At 38.5% G+C, this 9652-nt stretch overlaps 1 pseudogene; it reads left to right on the top strand.

Annotated features, from left to right (window-relative positions):
- Window positions 1-2727: 2727 nt before the first annotated feature.
- On the top strand, window positions 2728-3678 carry LOC101108338 (olfactory receptor 8J2-like; annotated as a pseudogene).
- Window positions 3679-9652: the final 5974 nt, after the last annotated feature.

Genomic DNA, 9652 nt, shown 5'->3' with positions numbered 1-9652 from the left:
AGTGTCTTTGAAATATAAGATTCTCTCCTTATACAGTTCTCTCCCACATAAAAATGCTCTCCTTTTAAAAAGCTGATTACACACATTCAGAGTAGACAATAATTGTTGTTAATACTTTTTTCTTGTTAAATTAAGAATGGACTTATTATATATATTATCTCTGAGTGAAACATACACTGAGTTGCTATATGTGTAGCAAATAAATACTTTAATTAGAGTGACGGTTGCCACTATGTTTTCCATCAAGAGCTTACTTATGCATATATTTTAGATATACTGTTAGAAGGCAAGAAATAAGGGACAGCTGTTGCATCGCCATTGGATCAGCTTATGAAACATAGAGCTGATGTATGGAATAGATATCCTCAGGTACTTCCCAAGTGGGGCAGTGGTAATGAATCTGCCTGCCAACACAGCAGATACAGGGTAGATATTAATAAGAGAAACAATCAAGAGCAACAAAAACATCACAGATTTAAGAGAGAATCAGGTTGAGGGAGAGTACACTGGGTTTGTGTTGTTGTTGCTAAATATATAGTTAGATACCATGTGTTCCAGTGTTTGGTATATGCAAAATTATAATTCATTTGCTATTTCTTTCTCAACTATGAAAACTCTCAGTAAGATAGAATGAGTTATTGGAACTGAAATAAGAAATCACATTTCAAAAATCATTTAAAACACATTAATATCAGTAACTTCTGGTACAAATTATTTTGCTTTCATTGTCACAAGGCTCTGTGCTAAATAACATACATATGTACACGATCTCATTTAAGCCATACCACACAAAACTATAAATATTTGGAAAAATCATGTGGCTATTAGTAAAGTGCTTCCCTGGTAGCTCAGATGGTAAAGAACCCACCTGCAATGCGGGAGGCCTGGGTTCAGGTTAATGTATGGAATAGATATCCTTAGGCACTTCCCAAGTGGCACAGTGGTAATGAATCTGCCTGCCAACACAGTGGAGAAGGGAAAGGCTACTCACTCCAGTATTCTTGCCTGGAGAATTACTTGGAGAGATTATCCTGGCAGGCTATCTTCTATAGGGTCGCAAAGAGTTGGTCATGACTGAGCGACTTTTACTTTTTCATTAGTAAGTGTGCTAACTACTAACCACCGACTAAACAAACAAAAAACACACCCAAAACATCATAGAAACAGACTACTGATAAATATCCTATAAAGGCTCTTGGGCTTCCCTGGTGGCTCACTGGTAAAGAATCTGCCTGCAATGCAGGAGACTCAGGATATACAGATTCTGTTCCCTGGGTTGGGAAGATCCCCTGGAGGAGGAAACGGCAACCTACTCCAGTATTCACACCAGGAAAGTCCCATTGACAGAGAAGCCTGGTGGGCTGCAGTCCATAGAGTCACAAAGATCTGGACATGACTGAGCAACTGAACAGACATGCACGCACACACACACACACACACACACACACACACACACACACACACACACACACACACAGAGGCTCTTTGAGTAACTGAATCTCACTGAGCCTAGATTATCTCATCAGACATATAAATAATTAATCATACACACATTCTGGGACACTCCTGCAGAACAAAGAGATCATTATTCAAAGTGCCTCTGTATGTGTTGGCGTGGACTACAGTACTATTAAATAATGTTAGACTATGATTTCCATATAGAAGCAAAAAAACTGATCAACCTTTAACAAATCGAAACTATACATTATGTATTAAAAAAAATAAAAATGGACTTTAAGTTATTTAAAGAAAAAACATACAGCTTTTCTTTAAATAGGAAAAGAAAGAAAGGGTTGCCAGAACAAAATAAAAAGATTGAGCTGCTAAAAGACAGATTAGATAAGAGCAATTTATTTTACAAAAGAAAGGAAAGGTAATTTCCAAAAAGCAGATTCAGAATGTCTGAATGATATTAAGAATGAACAGTAGCAAAGTGTAAATTTGCTTGTGGCAGCTGAATCCGAGGAGTATTGTAATTATTGTTAAGGAAAAAGCAGACTATTGAATAAGTTTTCCACAGAAATACTAAAATAACCAGTATGATGACAATATATGAGAGGGTGGGAAGCCCTGTAGCAGCTAAGAGAAAAATAACTAGATGTCACTTGAGCTCATCAACTTCTTATAGGACCTCTATTTTATCTCAAGAAACACAAACACACAGAGAGGCATGCATGTGTATATAAATAAACACCTACACATATATAGATGCCGCATATTTTTACGAGTGCTAAGCCACTTCAGCCATGTCTGACTCCACGACACTATGGACTATAAATTGTTGGGCTCCTCAGTCCACGGATTCTCCAGGCGAGGTTACTGGAATGCCATTTCCTTCTCCAACATACATATACAAGCAGCATATTTGCATGAGACATTAATATAATTTACACGTGCATGTAAATATAAATACATCTCATGATGCAATTTATGTATGTTTATCCAATAAAAACCATATCCTATAGTACATAAATACATCAATTGCTTGGTCAGACAGTTCTAAGATCCTGAAATGGAACTCTAGAGAGTTTGTATTTCTGAATTTGATGAAAAGATGAAGGGAAAAGACAATTGAGAAAGTGCCAAAACTTTCAAGTGTTTGTCAACAGAAGTGAACTCATTTTAAGTGAAATACTTAACAATATGGCATGCAAGAAAAATAGAGACCACTTTACAGTCTATTAATCACTTTCCATTTTCCCCACTAAGTTGAAATCAGCGAAATACATGGCTCCAGGGAATCACACTCAAGTGACTGAGTTCATTCTAATGGGAATCTCAGACCGTCCAGAACTCCAGATCCCTCTATCCTGTGTTCCTGGTCATCTATGGACAGATTGTAACAGGGAACCTGGGAATCGTCATCCTCACCAGCATGGACTTTCAGCTTCAAACCCCCATGTTATTTTCCTCTGGCACTTGGCTATAACCAATTTGGACAATTCTTCTGTCATTGCCCCCAAAACGTTGGTTAACTTCTTGGTTACAAAGAAAACCATATCTTATTACGGATGTGCAGCCCAGCTAGGTGGATTCTTAGTTTTTATTGTGGCTGAGATTTTCGTGCTGGCTGCCATGGCCTATGACCGCTATGTGGCTCTTTGCAGCCCCTGCTCTACCGGGCGGTGGTTTCTCCAGGGATCTGCCTTCTCCTGATGGCCCTTATTTACACCTACAGTCTGACCACAGCACTGACGGTCTCCTCCTGTGTGTTTTTCGTGTCATATTGCTCGTCCAATGTGATCAACCATTTTTACTGTGATAATGTCCCTTTCTTAGCATTGTCTTGTTCTGATACTTAACGTTCCAGAAACAGCAGTGTTTACCTTTTCAGGGACCAATTTGTTTTTCTCTATGATTGTTGTTCTAACATCCTATTTCAACATCATCCTTGCCACTTTGAGGATATGTTCTTCAGAAGGGTGACAAAAAGCCTTTTCCACCTCTGCGTCTCACATGATGGCTGTCACTGTGTCCTGTGGGACTCTTCCCTTCATGTATTTGCAGCCAAGGACCAACCGCTCATTAGATACTGATAAGATGGCCCCGGTCTTCTATACCCTGATGATTCCAATGCTGAACCCCCTCATTTACAGCCTGAGGAGCAAGGATGTGAAGGATGCGTTGAAGAGATTCCTGGATAACCTAAGTCAGTCACTCAGATTAATGCAAATTTAAAACAACAGCTATCTTCATTTAAGAATTAAATCCTGCTAAGTGAAGAGGTAGTAAGTTGTTAAAAATTCCATTAATATCAACAGAGAAAGCTTAGTCCTTTTCATTCCAACTTCAAGTACCCAATATTCCCCATTTTAAAAGCCATTAATTGTTCAAAGAAAACATACTAACATAAATAATACACAATAATTGGGAAATAAATACAATCTAAAATAAAATATATGTTAGAAAAATATTTTTATAATTTTTTAAAATATAAATTTATTTTAATTGGAGGCTAATTACTTTATAATATTGTAGATGATCTGACTCTTAACAACCATCCAGAATTGATTCCAACATAAATCCAACTTAACTGTCAAGATTTTTCTTTCTTGTTAAAAAATTATAAAAATATTTTTCTTCACAAGAAAATATTTTCTTTCTTCACAAGAAAGAAAAATCCTGATAGTTAAGGTGGATTTATGTTGGAATCAATTCTTGGATGGTTGTTAAGAGTCAGATCATCTTCCTTGCAAGAGACATGTTGACATTTTGTTTGATTATTAAAAGTTTTATTATTTTTTGCAGCATTTTACCTATTAAGTTATCAACATTTCTGAACTCATTGATATCTTGCATTTAACCAAATTTATATCACAAAAAATAAAGCTTTCAGGTATAATGAAACCTAATAAAAAAAAACTTTTTCAAAAAAAATTTTGTTGAAACAAATAGGCAAGCACATCAACCACGTACCAGTTTTCAAGGAAGCAAGATAGAAAAAGGAATTTTTCTGCCAGCTCTCATTTTTATTAGACAAAGCTTACCCTGTGGGGCATTGTCACCTGTAATTCCAAATTATGCTTACTTGAGTGTTCAAGTGGTTACAAAACATTCATGTCCAAACCATTAGAGCAAAACCTTGTTGGTGCTTAGGGGAGACAGGAAACATAGGACATAGTCATGAAGAAGGGTCTGAGAATACCTGTGAAAGTTCAGTTCAGTCAGTTCAGTCACTCAGTCATCCATGAATCACAGTACGCCAGGCCTGCCTGTCTATCACCAACTCCCGGAGTTCACCCAAACTCATGTTCCTCGAGTTGGTGATGCCATCCAACCATCTGATCCTCTGCTGTCCCCTTCTCCACCTGCCCCCAATTCCTCCCAGCATCAGGCTCTTTTCCAATGAGTCAACTCTTCACATGAGGTGGCCAAAGTACTGGAGTTTCAGCTTCAGGATCAGTCCTTCCAATGAACACCCAGGACTGATCTCCTTTAGAATGGACTGGTTGGATCTCCTTGCAGTCCAAGGGACTCTCAAGAGTCTTCCCCAACACCACAGTTCAAAAGCATCAATTCTTCGGCACTCAGCCTTCTTCACAGTCCAACTCTCACATCCATACATGACCACAGGAAAAAACCATAGCCTTGACTAGACAGACCTTCGTCGGCAAAGTAATGTCTCTGCTTTTGAATATACTATCTAGGTTGGTCATAGCTTTTCTTCCAAGGAGTAAGCGTCTTTTAATTTCATGGCTGCAGTCACCATCTGCAGTGATTTTGGAGCCCAAAAAATAAAGTCTGACACTTTCCACTGTTTCCCCATCTGTTTCCCATGAAGTGATGGGACTGGATGCCATGATCTTCATTTTCTGAATGTTGAGATTTAAGCCAACTTTTTCACTCTCCACTTTCACTTTCATCAAGAGGCTTTTAGCTCCTCTTCACTTTCTGTCATAAGGGTGGTGTTATCTGCATATCTGAGCTTATTGATATTTCTCCCAGCAATCTTGATCCCAGCTTGTGTTTCTTCCAGTCCAGCGTTTCTCATGATGCACTCTGCATAGAAGTTAAATAAGCAGAGTGATGATATACAGCCTTGATGCACTCTTTTTCCTATTTGGAACCAGTCTGTTGTTCCATGTCCAGTTCTAACTGTTGCTTCCTGACCTGCAAACAGGTTTCTCAAGAGGCAGTTCAGGTGGTCTGGTGTTCCCATGTCTCTCAGAATTTTCCACAGTTTATTTTGATCCACACAGTCAAAGGCCTTGGCATAGTCAATAAGCAGTAATAGATGTTTTTCTGGAACTCTCTTACTTTTTTCATGATCCAGCAGATGTTGGCAATTTGATCTCTGGTTCCTCTGCCTTTTCTAAAACCAGCTTGTACACCAGGAAGTTCACGGTTCACATATTGTTTAAGCCTGGCTTGGAGAATTTTGAGCATTACTTTACTGGCATGTGAGATGAGTGCAATTGTGAGGTAGTTTGAGCATCTTTGGCATTGCCTTTCTTTGGGATTGGAATGAAAACTGACCTTTTCCAGTCCTGTGGCCGTTGCTGAATTTTCCAAATTTGCTGGCATATTGAGTGCAGCACTTTCACAGCATCATCTTTCAGGATTTGAAATAGCTCCACTGGAATTCCACCTCCACTAGCTTTGTTCGTAGTGATGCTTTCTAAGGCCCACTTGACTTCACATTCCAGGATGTCTGGCTCTAGATGAGTGATCACACCATTGTGATTATCTTGGTTGTGAAGCTCTTTTTTGTACAGTTCTTCTGTGTATTCTTTCTACCTCGATGGAGAAGCTCTATACAGTCAGCAAAAACAAGACCGGGAGCTGATTGTGGCTCAGATCATGAACTCCTTATTGCCAAACTGAGACTGAAATTGAAGAAAGTAGGGAAAACTGCTAGAACATTCAAGTATGACCTAAATTAAATCCCTTATGATTATACAGTGGAAGTGAGAAATAGATTTAAGGGCCTAGATCTGATAGATAGAGTTCCTGATGAACTATGGAATGAGGTTCGTGACATTGTACAGGAGACAGGGATCAAGACCATCCCCATGGAAAAGAAATGTAAAAAAGCACAATGGCTGTCTGGGGAGGCCTTACAAATAGCTGTGAAAAAAAGAGAAGTGAAAAGCCAAAGAGAAAAGGAAAGATATAAGCATCTGAATGCAGAGTTCCAAAGAATAGCAAGAAGAGATAAGAAAGCCTTCTTCAGCGATCAACGCAAAGAAATAGAGGAAAACAATAGAATGGGAAAGACTAGCGATCTCTTCAAGAAAATTAGAGATACCAAGAGAATATTTCATACAAAGATGGGCTCAATAAAGGACAGAAATGGTATGGACCTAACAGAAGCAGAAGATATTAAAAAGAGGTGGCAAGAATACACATGTATATAACCAATCACATAAATATATAAATATCTTAAATTCTCTCATATCAATTTTAAAACCACATAACTAACAATTATACATACGTACATATTTAATATGTATATGGGGCTTCCCTGTTGACTCAGATGGTAGATCCTCTGCCTGCAGCGTGGGAGACCTGGGTTCGATCCCTGGGTCAGAAAGATCCCCTGCAGAAGGGAATGGTAGCCCACTCCAGTACCCTTGCCTGGAAAACCCCATGGATGGAGGAGCCTGGTAGGCTACAGTCCATGGGTTTGCAAAGAGTCAGACCCTATTGAGCAACTTCACTTTTCACGTATGTATATAGTGCTTCCCTGCTAGCTCAGTGGTAAAGAATCCTCTTCAATGCAATGGGTTTGATCCCTGGATTAGGAAGATCCACTGGAGATGTCAATGGCAACCCACACCACTATTACTGACTGGGAAATCCCATGGACAGAGGAGCCTGGTAGGCTATAGTCCATGGGGTTGCAAAGAGTCAGACATATTGTATTAGTCAATAGTTATTTCCTCTAGATGACGTGGATGGAATGGGATTGAGAGAGGCTGGACTGATGGAAATTTGGCTTACATGTAATTCTGTGTTACTTTAAAATAATAAACCTAATAAGATAAATCTATGGTTTAACGTGAGTGATCGAATTATAGTGTCCATAATGTCATTTTTCTGCTTATTTATATGTGTGTGCTTCTTACAAATAGTTTGAAAGTGAAATTTTGTAATTCTGTGATAGAAAATACCTCTTATGCAGTAAATAGCAGGCTACAATTGAGATCAAGTTGTCAAATAAAGCGTCAATGAAAGTGAAAAGTTGTAAAAGAAGTAGTTAACTAAACAACAGCAATTATACGTATGAGAGCTACTCTAAGAATTTCAATTAAAAGTTGATATTCACTGTCTTGACAACCATTCCCATTTGACTTTATGTTGAAATTGTCTGATTTTTTCTTAATATGCAGCAAATACGGCAGGGTTTATTGTTGAAACAAAAATGGAGGCTTTGCAGTTGGTTCTACTTCCAACATTCACATTAAGTTGAACATTGGGATCAGAATTCTGTGTTTTCTAGCCATTGGATTTTCTCCATCCCAGGGCCAGAGGCAACACTCTCAGAAAATGTCAGAAGATGTAGAGGTACATTTTAAACCAATCAAAAGATGAAATCACTGTAGGCAGCAGTTATTGAATGTGCTTATCCAAGCATGCCCACAAGCAGTCTCCACATTTTCACTTTGGGGGGCAGTTTTGCACAGACTTGACTAATGAATATTCAGTTTGTCATTCTTTCTCTGGGGAATCTGGCCTGAGCCAGGGGATTCTGGTTCTCCTGTTCAGGAACTAGGCCATGAATGGAGATTTCATTGTGAAGGTCTTCAGGGACTTCAGAATCTTGTATAATTCAGTCACCGGTGGCTCAATAGTAAGGAATTATCCTGCCAGGGAGGAGACACAGGAGATGCAGGTTCTATCCCTAGGTTGGGAAGATCTCCCAGCGGAAGGCATTACAACCCACTCCATTTTTCTTGCCTGGAAAATGCCCCCGACAGAGCAGCCTGGCAGGAACAGTCTCCAAAGAGGCACAGAGAATGAGACATGACTGAAGCCACTGAGCACAGCACATAAACCAGTTAGTGCAACTCAGGCCAAGGCCTCAGGAGCAGGTCTCCCCAGCACTCTCTGTTCAGGTAGGTAAACTTAAAAATCTTGTTTATTACAAATTCTGGGAGAGACAAGCAAGGATATTGAAAACTTATTCAATTCAAATCAGAACTGGCACTTGTCCAGTGGTTAAGATTCCACACTCTAATGCTGAAGGCATGGGTTCAATTTCCTAATCGGGGGAGTAATATCTATCCTGCATGCTTTTCAGAGCATGGCCAAGAGGGAACAAAAAGATAAAAAGTAGTGAACTGCAATCAGAATTGAAGTTATATCCACTTTGTTCTCTTTTCAAGTCATTCACTTCTCGACCTGCTGTTTGATTGCAAAGTGGAAGTGCTGGTGATACAGCATAAACCGTATTTTCTAGCATTTCCACCGATAGACTGACCTTTTGCACAGAATAACAAAGTGTGACTAAGGAATTATATTTTACCTTAATTTATAAAGAAATGTTTTCTGCAGAATTGATGGATGTTTTAGGGTGCGCACTATACCACACTGGAAACGCTATGTCTATACAAGATTCTATGTCTCCAAGTAAGATCTATTCTTACCTAATGCCAATAAAAACAAGTTTTTCTTCCCTTCCTGTTTTTTGTGTTGCCCAGTGTGATAAACCTTCAGACGGCAAGAGTTTTGGAGTAAACAGTCATTTTCTATTGCTGGTGGACACTGAGAGCTCATGTTGAGATGCAGCGTTTGTCCCTAACACAACCCATTTAGGAAAAATTCCATAGTCAGAGACCAATGGAACATACTCTTGAAATCACATCAGCATCTATTTAAAAAAAATAACTTGCAATATTATTTTTCATTCACATTTTGAGATAAATGATTAACATTTGTATTTTTAAAAATTTTATTCACTGAGAATCTGTTGTTTTAGAAAATCTACAAAATAGTTCATTTTGAAAATAAATTTGAGAAAACTATTTTTCAAGAATTAAAATAGCTACCATCAGTAGCAAATTCTGTCAAACAAGATTGTGAATACATAGGTGAAAACTGGGGCTCTTCTATAAAAACTTTATTTTAGTGACGAGTACTTACCCAATGAAAAAGCTTTGCATTCTTTATATTATATAAGTGGTAACCAGTAATAGACCATGATGCATAT

This window comes from Ovis aries, chromosome 15 (genome assembly GCF_016772045.2).
Source record: "Ovis aries strain OAR_USU_Benz2616 breed Rambouillet chromosome 15, ARS-UI_Ramb_v3.0, whole genome shotgun sequence".
In the NCBI taxonomy this organism is placed as follows: Eukaryota; Metazoa; Chordata; class Mammalia; order Artiodactyla; family Bovidae; genus Ovis; species Ovis aries.
The sequence above is the reverse complement of the archived record's forward strand: the minus strand, read 5'-3'. Positions and strand labels throughout refer to the sequence as shown.